The sequence below is a fragment of the Schistocerca serialis genome, chromosome 3 (genome assembly GCF_023864345.2).
Source record: "Schistocerca serialis cubense isolate TAMUIC-IGC-003099 chromosome 3, iqSchSeri2.2, whole genome shotgun sequence".
In the NCBI taxonomy this organism is placed as follows: domain Eukaryota; kingdom Metazoa; phylum Arthropoda; class Insecta; order Orthoptera; family Acrididae; genus Schistocerca; species Schistocerca serialis.
The window spans coordinates 255012887-255027917 of record NC_064640.1 but is presented as its reverse complement, the minus strand read 5'-3'; the positions used below and the strand labels follow the sequence as shown (position 1 = coordinate 255027917).

The window sequence follows — 15031 nt, the reverse complement described above, 5'->3', positions numbered from 1 at the left end:
ACATCAAACAACAAGTACAACAAATACTGGAACAAAATAATGTGCAATCAGAAGAAGAAAATACAGTAATGGACTCAAACATCCCAGAGCAAACAAACAGAGAACAACATGTACAAATTAAACAATCAGAGGAAAACGAAATCTTAAGACAGCCACCAGAACAAGCACAAATAGAACACGAAGTGACACAGATGTTAGATATACAAGAAAAATTTCAGCTAACATATATAGAATACAAAGACACAAATACAGACATTAGACCATTCTTGCGTAGACCACCAAATAACCCACAAGTCGAAACAACAATAAAAACTATCAACACAATCATACACAACAAAATAAATGAAGACACAACTATGGAAGAGTTACAACTACTGGTTTATATAGGAGCAATCACTACACTAAATATACACACTAGGCAGAGATCAGAACCAACCAACACACAGAAGAAACCCACAAAACCAGCATGTCAACACAGGCTACAGATCAGAATAGAAAAACTGAGAAAAGACATCAGACAGCTAACACAATTTATAAGAAATGAAATCTCGGAAAAAAAACGAAAAAAGTTAGGTAAAATCTCACAACAAGAAGCGACAGAGCAATTAGACGAAAAGAAGCAGAAATTACAAGCATTAGCCAAACGACTCAGAAGATACAAAAAAAGTGAAAATAGAAGGAAACAAAACCAAACATTCAACACAAACCAAAAGAAATTTTACCAGACAATAGATAACACACACATTAAAATAAACAATCCACCAAACATAACAGACATGGAACACTTCTGGAGCAACATATGGTCAAACCCAGTACAACATAACAGGCATGCACGGTGGATACAAGCAGAAACAGACACATACAAGATGATACCACAAATGCCTGAAGTGATAATTTTGCAACATGAAGTCACCCAAGCAATTAATTTTACTCACAATTGGAAAGCCCCTGGAAATGATAAAATAGCAAATTTCTGGTTAAAGAAGTTGACCTCAACACATTCACATCTAACTAAATTATTTAACAGTTACATTGCAGACCCATACACATTCCCTGATACACTTCCACACGGAATAACATATCTGAAACCTAAAGATCAAGCAGACACAGCGAACCCAGCTAAATATCGCCCCATAACATGCCTACCAACAATCTAAAAAAATATTAATTTCAGTGATTACACAGAAATTAATGACACATACAACACAGAACAAAATTATAAATGAAGAACAAAAAGGCTGTTGCAAAGGAGCACGAGGATGTAAAGAGCAACTGATAATAGATGCAGAGGTGACATATCAAGCTAAAACTAAACAAAGGTCGCTACACTACGCATACATTGATTACCAAAAAGCTTTTGATAGTGTACCCCACTCATGGTTACTACAAATATTGGAAATATACAAAGTAGATCCTAAATTGATACAGTTCCTAAACATAGTAATGAAAAATTGGAAAACCACACTTAATATCCAAACAAATTCAAATAATATCACATCACAGTCAATACAGATTAAGCGTGGAATATACCAAGGAGACTCATTAAGTCCTTTCTGGTTCTGCCTTGCTCTGAACCCACTATCCAACATGCTAAATAATACAAATTATGGATACCATATTACTGGAACATACCCACACAAAATCACACATTTGCTATACATGGATGATCTAAAACTGCTGGCAGCAACAAATCAACAACTCAACCAATTACTAAAGATAACCGAAGGATTCAGCAATGATATAAGTATGGCTTTTGGAACAGACAAATGTAAGAAAAATAGCATAGTCAAGGGAAAACATACTAAACAAGAAGATTACATATTGGATAACCACAGCGACTGCATAGAAGCGATGGAAAAAACGGATGCCTATAAATATCTAGGATACAGGCAAAAAATAGGAATAGATAATACAAATATCAAAGAAGAACTAAAAGAAAAATATAGACAAAGACTAACAAAAATACTGAAAACAGAATTGACAGCAAGAAACAAGACAAAAGCTATAAATACCTATGCCATACCAATATTGACCTACTCATTTGGAATAGTGAAATGGAGTAACACAGACCTAGAAGCACTCAATACACTTACACGATCACAATGCCACAAATATAGAATACATCACATACATTCAGCAACAGAAAGATTCACATTAAGCAGAAAGGAAGGAGGAAGGGGATTTATCGACATAAAAAACCTACATTATGGACAGCTAGACAATTTAAGAAAATTCTTTCTAGAACGAGCAGAAACTAGCAAAATACACAAGGCAATCACTCATATAAATACATCGGCTACACCACTGCAATTTCATAACCACTTCTACAACCCTTTAGATCACATAACATCAACAGACATGAAGAAAGTAAATTGGAAAAAGAAAACACTACATGGCAAGCACCCGTATCATCTAACACAGCCACACATCGATCAAGACGCATCCAACACATGGCTAAGAAAAGGCAATATATACAGTGAGACAGAAGGATTCATGATTGCAATACAGGATCAAACAATAAACACCAGATAGTACAGCAAGCATATTATTAAAGATCCCAATACCACAACAGATAAATGCAGACTTTGCAAACAACAAACAGAAACAGTAGATCACATCACAAGCGGATGTACAATACTAGCAAATACAGAATACCCCAGAAGACATGACAATGTAGCAAAAATAATACATCAACAACTTGCCATACAACATGAACTAATAAAACAACATGTTCCCACATACAAGTATGCACCACAAAATGTACTGGAGAATGATGAATACAAATTATACTGGAACAGAACCATTATAACAGATAAAACAACACCACATAACAAACCTGACATCATACTCACCAATAAAAAGAAGAAATTAACACAACTAATCGAAATATCCATACCCAATACAACAAATATACAAAAGAAAACAGGAGAAAAAATTGAAAAATACATTCAACTGGCTGAGGAAGTCAAGGACATGTGGCATCAGAATAAAGTTGACATCATACCAATCATACTATAAACTACAGGAGTCATACCACACAATATCCACCATTACATCAATACAATACAGCTACATCCAAACTTATATATACAATTACAGAAATCCGTAATTATTGATACATGTTAAATTACCCGAAAGTTCCTAAATGCAATATAACATATACCGTACAGTTAAAAGGAAGTGACGCTTGATCAAGGTCCACGTCACGTCCCATTTTTAACCAGACTTAACGTCTGAGAAAGTAAAGAAATAATAATAATAATAATAATAACAACAACAATAATTTGCACATCTAGTAATGAAAAATACATATTTCACACTACTGCACAGTCAATATAAATATATTATTTGCTCTTTTTTTTAACTGATGGATCAGAATTTTCAAATAATTGAATGTTATGATAGATAAATATAGTTAAATTCATATTCAGAAAAATTATGATTGAAAAAATAATGATATTAAGAAAAATGAAACAAATGAAAAAAGTTCATATGGTGATTAAAATATTGTGACAAAGGCATAGAAATAAAAAATTACATTTGAACTGATTAATCGAGTAAAAATGATGATCAAAGTCATTTCAATAAAGATTTAAAGATAAAAAAATTAGTGTACTTGATGAGATTCAATCCCACAACCTCTTGTATGTGAAGCTATTATCCTGTCCATTACACCACACAACCAGGTTTTGTAATTTGACTTTTTCAATGTTATTGAGCATCAAGCAAAATTCCAGAATTTTTTTCATCAATTACAAATGCTGGTCTACTAGGATGAATGGCTGCAGGGTGTGGTACCTGGGCTCTTAAACCTAAATCACTATACATATGGTTTCAAGAAGTCTATCCTGCCACTGGGGACCTCTCCTTGTAAGACTTGTTGTGAGCAGCAAGTTTCTCTATAGAATGTAGTCCTAGACATTTGCTTGGCAACTGAAAGTGATGTTGGGACATGTAACATTCGTCTGGAAGTGTTTTATTTGAATTCATTTGGCAAAGTGAAGTGCATAATGTGAGGATAATGAAACTGGAACTTTTGCTGCCTGTTAGTGCCATGAAACATATCACAGTGAACTCCACTGCAGTACAAGAGCTTTTTACCAAGTGAAAAATCAGGTAATATGTTGGGGTAGTCCTGTGGAAATGTGGAACTGGAAAATAGCAGATAAATCTCCCCCCCTCCACACACACACACACACACACACACACACACACACACACACACACACACACAAATCAATCTGGTATTAGTGCATTTAGCCATATAGAAAAATACATTGCTACTCAATCTGTGCCATCATTATGGGTTGTAGTTTAAAATAGATAATGCTCCCATCCATACATCAAAGGGCATACGTGAATGGTTTGATCAAATGGAGTAGTTGGTTGAGAACTCCAATCGTAATAAAACTGACTGTACTATTGTTGTGATCTTCCAATTTATATACTTTTTATTTATTTAAATGTCAAGTTCCGTAGGACCAAATTGAGGAGCAAATCTCCAAGGTCATGGAACGTGTCAGTACATGAACTTACAACATAAAAAGTAATAACAGATAAAAATAAATGTTCATGAACCTGAAAGAGAATCAGTCCACAAGTTTAAGCAAACGCTATCAGCAATACAATGAGAATCATCTTAATTTTTCAAGGAACTCCTCGACAGAATAGGAGTGACCCATGAGGAAACTCTTCAGTTTTGATTTGAAAGCGCGTGGCTTACTGCGAAGATTTTTGAATTCGAGTGGCAGCTTATTGAAAATGGATGCAGCAGTATACTGCACACCTTTTTGCACAAGAGTTAAGGAAGTCCGATCCAAATGGAAGTTTGATTTCTGCCGAGTGTTAACCGAGTGAAAGCTCCTTATTGTTGGAAATAAACCAATATTGGTAACAAGAAACGACAATAAGGAATATACATATTGAGAGGCCAATGTCAAAATACCCAGACTCGTGAAAAGAGGTTGACAAGAGGTTCGTGAACTCACACCACTTATTGCCCGAACCGGCCATTTCTGAGCCAAAAATATCCTTCTAGAATGGGAAGAGTTACCCCAAAACATAATACCATACGACATAAGTGAATGAAAATAAGCAAAGTAGACTAATTTACATGTCGAAATATCACTCACTTTCGATACCGTTCGAATAGTGAAAATGGCAGTATTAAGTCTTTGAACAAGATCCTGAACGTGGGCTTTCCACGACAGCTTACTATCCATCTGAACACCCAGGAATTTGAACCGTTCAGTTTCACTAATCATATGCCTGTTCTGTGAGATTAAAACGTGAGGTTTTGTTGAGTTGTGTGTTAGGAACTGTAAAAACTGAGTCTTACTGTGATTTAACGTTAGTTTATTTTCTCCAAGCCATGAACTGAGGTCATGTACTGCTCTACTTGAAACCGAGTCAGTGTTGCACACAACATCCTTTTCTACCAAGCTAGTGTCATCAGCAAACAGAAATATTTTAGAGTTACCCATAATACTAGAGGGCATATCGTTTATATAAATAATGAAAAGGAGCGGCCCCAACACTGATCCCTGGGGCACCCCCCACTTGACAGTACCCCACTCAGATCCCACATCACAGCCGTTACCAACATTGTGAATAATGACCTTTTGCTGCCTGTTGCTAAAGTAAGAGGTGAACCAATTGTGAGCTACTCCCCTTATTCCGTAATGGTCCAACTTCTGTAGCAATATTGTGTGATCAACACAGTCAAATGCCTTTTTTAAGTAAAAAAATACGCCAAGTGTTCGAAACTTTTTGTTTAGCCCATCCAGTACCTCACAGAGAAAAGAGAATATAGCATTTTCAGTTGTCAAATGACTTCTAAAGCTGAACTGTACATTTGATAGCAAATCGCGTGATATAAAATGATCAATTAATCTTACATACACAGCCTTTTCGATAACTTTTGCAAACACTGATGGCATAGAAATAGGTCTAAAATTATCTACATTATCCCTTTTTATAAAGCGGCTTTACTACAGAATACTTTAATCGCTCAGGAAACTGACCATTGCTAAAGGAAAAATTACAAATATGGCTAAATACAGGGCTAACATGTGCAGCACAGTACTTTAATATTCTACTAGACACTCCATCATAACCATGAGAGTCATTAGTCTTACTTGATTACTGTCTCAATCTCCCTCTTGTCTGTATCGCAGAGGAGTATTTCAGACGTCAATCTCGGAAAGGCATTTGCTAAGAAATTTGTATGATTTCCTGTAGATACTAAATTTTTATTTAATGCACCAGCAATGCTCAGAAAATGGTTGTTAAATACTGTACATATATCTCATTTATCAGTAACAGAAATATTTTTACTGCAAACTGACTTTATATCGTCAACCTTGTACTGCTGACCAGACACTTCCTTCACAACAGACCATATGGCTTTAATTTTATCCTGTGAATTAGCTATTCTATTTGCATACCACATACTTTTTGCCTTGCTAATAACATTCTTAAGCACCTTACAGTACTGTTTGTAATGGGCTACTGTAGTTTGATTGTGACTACTTCTAACATTTTGGTATAATCCCCGCTTTATTCTACATGATATCCTTATCCCACTAGTCAGCCAACTGGGCTGTCCATTACTGCTAGTACCCTGTTTAGAATGTTCTAATGGAAAGCAACTCTCAAAGAGCATGAGAAATGTGTTACGGAAAGCATTGTATTTATCATCTATATTATCGGCACTATAAACATCTTGCCACTCTTGTTCCTTGACAAGTTTTTAAAAACTCTCTATTGCTGTTGGATTAACTTTCCTACGTAGTTTGTAATTGAATACGACATTGGTTAGAGTACAAGAACCTTTTAGTGTTAAAATTTGTGCATCATGGTCTTGAAAGGCCATTCACCCTTTTACTAACAGAATTCCCATCCAGTAATGAAGAATGAATAAAAATATTGTCTATGACTGTGCTACTGTTCCCCTGCACCCTAGTTGGAAAAAACACAGTTTGCATCAGATCATATGAATTTAGGAGATCTACCAACATCCTTTTTCTTGCATAATCATGTACAAAATTAATATTGAAGTCACCACATAGAACTACTTTCTGGTACTTCCTACAAAGTGAATCAAGAACCCTCTCTAGCTTAAGCAAAAATGCTCTGAAGTCGGAGTTAGGGGACCTATAAACAACAGCAATTAGAAGTTTAGTTTCACTAAATTCAACTAATGCTGCACAACTTTCAAATATCTGTTCAGTGCAGTGTCATGATATGTCTATGGACTCAAATGAAATACTGTTTTTTATGTACAGAGCCACTCCCCCACCCCGCAAGGAACTCCTTGAGAAACAGCCAGCCTGGTAAAGGAAGCCTCTGAATTATCAAATTATTTAAGTGGTGCTGTGATATACCAATAATTTCAGAGTTAACATCTATGAGCAGTTCACTAACTTTATCTCTTATATTTTGATGAAATATGCTAATTCCTTCTCTACTTGGAAATATTACATCCTCTGGAGGTGAGCGCTTAGTTAGAGGCACTTCCTTTAAGCAGGTATACCTATCAGCAGACTTCAGTCTAAAAAAAGGTGCAGCTCTAACACCAACTACTATAGGAATTTTTCCATGAGAGATACCACTACCACTACCGCCACCACCCACTACACTGTCACCTATAAGCTTAGCCAGCCTCCCCTTCCCATACCTATTGAGGTGCAGGCCATGCCTAGTGAAACCCCATCTACCGATAGAGCCAACTGGCACCACTGAGATGTGATCCATGCCCTCCACCATCAGTGCCCTCCCCAGCCCCACATTAACGCGCCTAACAGCCGCATTAAGGTGAGGCTGATCATGACGCTGAAACAGTTGCACGAAATGCACATTAGTACCACCAGTTTGAGTAGCTATCTTAACCAAGTCACCACTGACATCATATTCCCCGTCCCTCTCGAGACTTCCCTGCTCCACCCACTATCACTACCTGATCCTCTTTTGTAAAATTCTTACATAACTCCCCTATGCTTTCAGTCACCTGAGCCAACCCTGCACTAGGCTTCACAATGCTGGTGACCTGGTACTCACTCCCCAACATTTCCTGCAACTGCTGGCTCACACCTCTACTGTGGGAATTACCTAGCAGTAGAACCTTCTTTCTGCTAGACTTTGCAACTAACCTAGGCCTCCTAATTGCTGAGGACTGCTGCAAGCTACCTACATCTACGGCTACACGAGGCTCCTCTCCACTCAACTCTGGCAGTTGGTCATATCTATTGCATGTATGCAAAGTAAAACTGTCTGAGTACCTCCTCTTCGTAGCTACCTTCTTGCCAACTGCCAGTTCCCATTCCCCACCACCCTTCACCCTCCTCAAACTATCTAGTTCCTCCTTTGCGCATTGTAACTGCACCTGAAGGGCACAGATCTTACGCTCCTGCTCCTCTATTAACTTGTTTCTACTACAGATTCTACATTCCCTGGAGAGGATCTCCCTAAAATGACCACTGGCTTCCCCACTGCATTCCCTCCAATGAAAATACTTTGAACAAATCCCACACCGTAATCCACTACTCACAAACCTACGACAGAGCCCACACTTTTCACTCGTGGTAAATTTTACAGTTACTGAAAAAAAAACTATGTCTACGTTACCAAAGTTCAGTTACACCAGTAGAACTATTTAAGAACTAACAATAATGGTCTCGAAATTCTCTGCCTACTAAGTAAGCAGCTACTTGTATTAATTCTACTACAACACAGCCGATGCCAATACCAGCAAAACTTCACAAAATTATTAGCTACAACCAAAAAATTAAAACTACCACTGTAACACTAAGCGAAGTTAAAACACTATATGAAAATTTTACTGAAATATTTCGCTAGAAAGAATAATAAACGTCAATTGAAAGCTAAAGCACGAAAATTACTAACGACTTCAACATACTGAAAACTCTCTAAAACACAGCAAGCGAACGATTACAAAGGTTTATTAAGTCATTATTTCGCCACAAACGGCACGCAACACCGCTGAAATCTATTAAATTTAATAACTGTATTACAGAGCACAAATAAGTTTGTCAGTACTTAGCTTATAACTGCTACAGCTGCAGTGCACGCCGCAAAATGTAAACACACTACTGAGGCGCGAGGCTTGGACGAACGACGAAAGCATTCTCTGCATTCTAGTTTATCCTCTGCGAGGCTCTTCATCTCTTCATAACTACTTCAACTCACATCTGTTTAAAACTGCTGATTGTAGTCAGGCTTTGGCATCTCCTCACACATCCCATCATTACTATATTGACAATTCCTTTATGCTTTAGGATGTGTAATATCAGCCAATCCCTTCTTTTAGTCAAATTATGCAATAAGCTTCTCTCTCCAATTCATTTCAGTACCTCTTCATTAGGCATGCAATCTTTCATCCCCGCTGCCTTCAGTATTTAAGTGTATCCCAGTCAACATAGTGAAAAAGTGCTGTGAACATAGATTTACCTTTTTTCTATCTATCTTCTAAGATAAGTTGTAGGATGAATGTCACCTCGTGTGTTCCTACACGTCTCTGGAACCCAAAATAATCTACCTCATGGTTGGCTTCTCTAAGTCATTCCATTCTTCTTTAAGCAATGTGGATCAGTACTTTGCAATCATGACTTATTACACTGATGGTTCTCTGATTTTCACACCTGTCTGGAATTGCCTTCTTTGAAACAGTAATTATTATGAAACTTCCTGGCAGATTAAAACTGTGTGCAGGACCGAGACTCGAACTCGGGACCTTTGCCTTTCGCGGGCAAGTGCTCTACCGACTGAGCTACCCAAGCACGACTCACACCCCGTCCTCACAGCTTTACTTTTGCCAGTACCTCGTCTCCTACCTTCCAAACTTAACAGAAGCTCTCCTGCAATTGTGACAGCAGAAATGTTAGCACTATGCGCATCTGGAGGACAACAGAAAATGAGTGTCCGAGAGGTGCACAGATCAACTTTCTGTGGATATATGTATTACACTTCACAAAATAGATGTCATCAACATTCAATAAATGTTCGAAACAAACCATTAACGTGCACCACGAACACTAAATGAAAAATGCTGCACCACAGTGATCACCAGTGTTCACACCATCAAGAACGAAGGTGAACTCCTTGGGAGTTACAAACTGTGCAGGACGTTCAGCTAAGTATCCACCCTTAAAGAATGCATATAGAATCATGTTGGTGTAATGGGGTGATGAGAACTGATGGATTGTGAAGGCATGTAATAAATGCGAAACAAAACGTTTGGAAGATAGGAGACAAGGTACTGGCAGAATTGAAGCTGTGAGGACGGGGCGTGAGTCGGGCTTGGGTATCTCAGATGGTAGAGCACTTGCCCATGAAAGGCAAGGGTCCTGTGTTTGAGTCTCAGTCTGGCACACAGTTTTAATCTGCCATGAAATTTCATATCAGTGCACACTCCGCTGCAGAGTGAAATCTCATTCTGGAAATGCAAAATAGTCTGTTGTGGAGCTTATTGCGAAACTGGCTATCTTCTGAGATTTAGCTGCAGATGTAATACAATGTTTGCTTTGTTTATCATTGCCATTGCTTTGCTTTGTGTCAGTAGCAGTAGCACTAGCACTGTAGCACAGTTGTGAAGTACTCATTGACTAAGCTGTTCAGCTATGCTTTATAGCCTCATTCTGTGATGCTGTGCTCACCATTGGATACCTCCAGTCTGGCCCTGTGTTGCCATTAGCAGCCAATATTATGGTTGCATGGCAGACAATTGTGGCATGTCGAATGCTGTAAACATCACTGGCCTTTTGTGACCTTGCACTCAAGGGATTCATTGTGAGCTCTAAATATTCATACAGCTGCTGCTCTTTTCTCCAAAAGTTTTGTGAATTTTCCTCTAGGCAGCATCTGTCTTTCCCAGAGTCATACATACTTAATTAACTTTTAGCCATTCCTGCTTTGCCATTTTGTACTCACTGTCAATCCCACTTTTTAGATAATAGCAATCACTTTTACCTAGGTTATTTGCTGCATTTTTACACTTTCTCCTTTTGTTGGTCAACTCTGTGTGTCTCATCTTTTAACTGTCTGTATTTCTTTTTGTCTGCTTTATTTGCTGCATTTTTTTTATATTTCTGCCATTCATCAGTTAAATTGTGTGTTGTCCATGAATTTCTACTGGGCCTTCAATATTCCATCTCTAAATACTGCCCATTCACTTTCTATTGAACTCTTTTCTCCTGTTTCAGTCAATTGTTATCTAATGATCTCCTGAAACTCTCACCAGTCTCTGGCTCTTTCAGTTTATCCAGATTCCATTTCTTTAATTTACTACCTTTCTGCAGTTTCTTCAGTTTTAATCTGCAGTTCATAAGCAGTCAGTTGTGACCAGAGTCCACAACTGCACCTGGAAATGTTTTGCAGTTTAAAATCTGGTTTTGAAATCTCTTTCTTACCATTATGTAACATACCTCCAGGTATCTTCCACACGTACAATCTTCTCCCATGGTTCTTCAAGCAAGTGTTAGAATTACAAATGGTACGCAGTTTAATCATTGCTGTCAGGGAGCTCTTTCATTCATTTCCCCCCATTCATGTTCTCCTACTATGTTTTCCCTCTTCCATTTTTTTTACTATCGAATTCCAGTCACACATAACAAAAAAATTTTTGTTTCAGGACTTCAACTATGTAAATAATCTCTTTTATCTCAATAAATATTCTTTCAATCTCGTCATTTTTGAAGTTAATAGGAATATAAACATGTACTCCTGTGGTAATTGTTTGCTTCATATCCACTTTGGCTATGATTATATGTTCATGGCGTTGTTCATAGTAACTTACCTACTTCCTTGTTTTTCTTATCCAGTATTAGCTACTCCTGTATTACCCCTCTTTGATGAGGTGTTGATAAACCTGTCTCACCTGACCAGAAGTACAGTTTTTTGTTACCACCACACTTTACAAATTTCCACCATATGTAGCTTAAAACTTAGCCATTTCTCGTTTTAAATTCTGTAACCTATGTACCTGCATAAGGGATCTAGCATTCCACACTCTGACCAACAGAACACTAATTTTAACTTTCTTGATGGTGACATCCTCACGAGCAGTCCCCGTGTGGAGCTCCAAATAGGTGGATTATTTTATCTGTGTATTATTTTACACAAGATGATGCCATCATCGTCAAGCCATACAGTAGGAATCCACAGCCTTGAAATATTTGATGGTTGTAGTTTCTCCATGCTTTCAACTATTTGCAGTAGAAATGTAGCAAAGCAATCTTGGATAATATTACAAGACCAGATAAGTCAATCATCCAGACTAGTACCCTGTAAATACTGAGAAGGCTGCTGTTCCTGTTCAGAAACTGTAAGTTAGTCAGGGCTCTCCACAGATACCCCCTCCATTGTTGTTGCATCTGTGGTATGGCTATATCTGTACCATTGAGGCACAGAATCCATTTCACCTCAGCAAGATCCATGATAATGGGAAGCTTAGTGTGTATTGCTTCATTGATTATGTTTTGATTAGAGATGGGCCACAAGCTCAGATTGGGAAAAGAAATGGGCCATGCCCTTTCAACGGAACCATTCCAGTATTACAAGATAGGGATTTGAAAGCTGTCCTGAAGGAGAGTCCATTGTCTTACCACATTGTTGTATAAAGAAATACAATGTTATTAATGTTGAGGCATGGAAGGAATAAAAAAAGAAAATGAATAAAAAAATCTATTTATGGTGATGAATTATTGCTGAAACAAGTTTGGGGATAGTGAATATACTTGTTTTGAGGGTTATCCACAAATCCCATATTCTTTTTCTGTAGACAAGGATCAGTTATGAGAAGAGCTTAGGTGTACAATGATTATTTAAATCTACATCTACATCTACATCTATACTCCGCGAGCCACCTTACGGTGTGTGGCGGAGGGTACTTATTGTACCACTATCTGATCCCCCCTTCCCTGTTCCATTCACGAATTGCGCGTGGGAAGAACGACTGCTTGTAAGTCTCCGTATTTGCTCTAATTTCTCGGATCTTTTCGTTGTGATCATTACGCGAGATATATGTGGGCGGTAGTAATATGTTGCCCATCTCTTCCTGGAATGTGCTCTCTCGTAATTTCGATAATAAACCTCTCCGTATTGCGTAACGCCTTTCTTGAAGTGTCCGCCACTGGAGCTTGTTCAGCGTCTCCGTAACGCTCTCGCGCTGACTAAATGTCCCCATGACGAATCGCGCTGCTTTTCGCTGGATCATGTCTATCTCTTCTATTAATCCAACCTGGTAAGGGTCCCATACTGATGAGCAATACTCAAGAATCGGACGAACAAGCGTTTTGTAAGCTACTTCTTTCGTCGATGAGTCACATTTTCTTAGAATTCTTCCTATGAATCTCAACCTGGCGCCTGCTTTTCCCACTATTTGTTTTATGTGATCATTTCACTTCAGATCGCTCCGGATAGTAACTCCTAAGTATTTTACGGTCGTTACCGCTTCCAATGATTTACCACCTATGGCATAATCGTACTGGAATGGATTTCTGCCCCTATGTATGCGCATTATATTACATTTATCTACGTTTAGGGAAAGCTGCCAGCTGTCGCACCATGCATTAATCCTCTGCAGGTCCTCCTGGAGTACGTACGAGTCTTCTGATGTTGCTACTTTCTTGTAGACAACCGTGTCATCTGCAAATAGCCTCACGGAGCTACCGATGGTGTCAACTAAGTCATTTATGTATATTGTAAACAATAAAGGTCCTATCACGCTTCCCTGCGGTACTCCCGAAATTACCTCTACATCTGCAGATTTTGAACCGTTAAGAATGACATGTTGTGTTCTTTCTTCTAGGAAATCCTGAATCCAATCACAAACCTGGTCCGATATTCGGTAAGCTCGTATTTTTTTCACTAAACGTAAGTGCGGAACCGTATCAAATGCCTTCCTGAAGTCCAGGAATACGGCATCAATCTGCTCGCCAGTGTCTACGGCACTGTGAATTTCTTGGGCAAATAGGGCGAGCTGAGTTTCACATGATCTCTGTTTGCGGAATCCATGTTGGTTATGATGAAGGAGATTTGTATTATCTAAGAACGTCATAATACGAGAACACAAAACATGTTCCATTATTCTACAACAGATTGACGTAAGCGAAATAGGCCTATAATTATTCGCATCTGATTTATGACCCTTCTTGAAAATGGGAACGACCTGCGCTTTCTTCCAGTCGCTAGGTACTTTACGTTCTTCCAGCGATCTACGATAAATTGCTGATAGAAAGGGGGCAAGTTATTTAGCATAATCACTGTAGAATCTTAAGGGTATCTCGTCTGGTCCGGATGCTTTTCCGCTACTAAGTGATAGCAGTTGTTTTTCAATTCCGATATCGTTTATTTCAATATTTTCCATTTTGGCGTCCGTGCGACGGCTGAAGTCAGGGACCGTGTTACGATTTTCCGCAGTGAAACAGTTTCGGAACACTGAATTCAGTATTTCTGCCTTTCTTCGGTCGTCCTCTGTTTCGGTGCCATCGTGGTCAACGAGTGACTGAATAGGGGATTTAGATCCGCTTACCGATTTTACATATGACCAAAACTTTTTAGGGTTCTTGTTTAGATTGTTTGCCAATGTTTTATGTTCGAATTCGTTGAATGCTTCTCTCATTGCTCTCTTTACGCTCTTTTTGTTGGTTGGGAGGTGATTAATAATCTGTTCCCCCTGAATGTGAGTCCAGTGTCTTAACCACTGCACTACTTCACTCCATAACTGGCCTTAGTGCATGAAACTGAAGAAATGTCTACCCATTGAAATATTGGGAGAAACATTGCCTGCTAATCATCTCAAGCTAAAACTTGAAATTAAATGATTGCTTATGAGATCATTTGATTAATTTTTATAGGTGAGATTTGCTAATGGTTGGCTATTGTGTGGCTTGGTTAGTGCATCCCTAATGTAGGTCAGATCATCTTAGCATAGGCCTGATATCAGAAATCCTGTAACTTCATTGGTTTTTAGCAAACTCCATTGGTGCACAAGTTCCCCAGTACAGAGGTCTTC

General features: G+C 38.3%; 1 protein-coding gene across 2 annotated transcripts in view; it reads left to right on the top strand.

Moving 5' to 3' along the window:
* LOC126470016 (haloacid dehalogenase-like hydrolase domain-containing 5) overlaps window positions 1-15031 on the top strand; it is a 122330-nt gene that overhangs the window by 52181 nt on the left and 55118 nt on the right. The gene's annotated exons all lie outside the window — the stretch shown is intronic.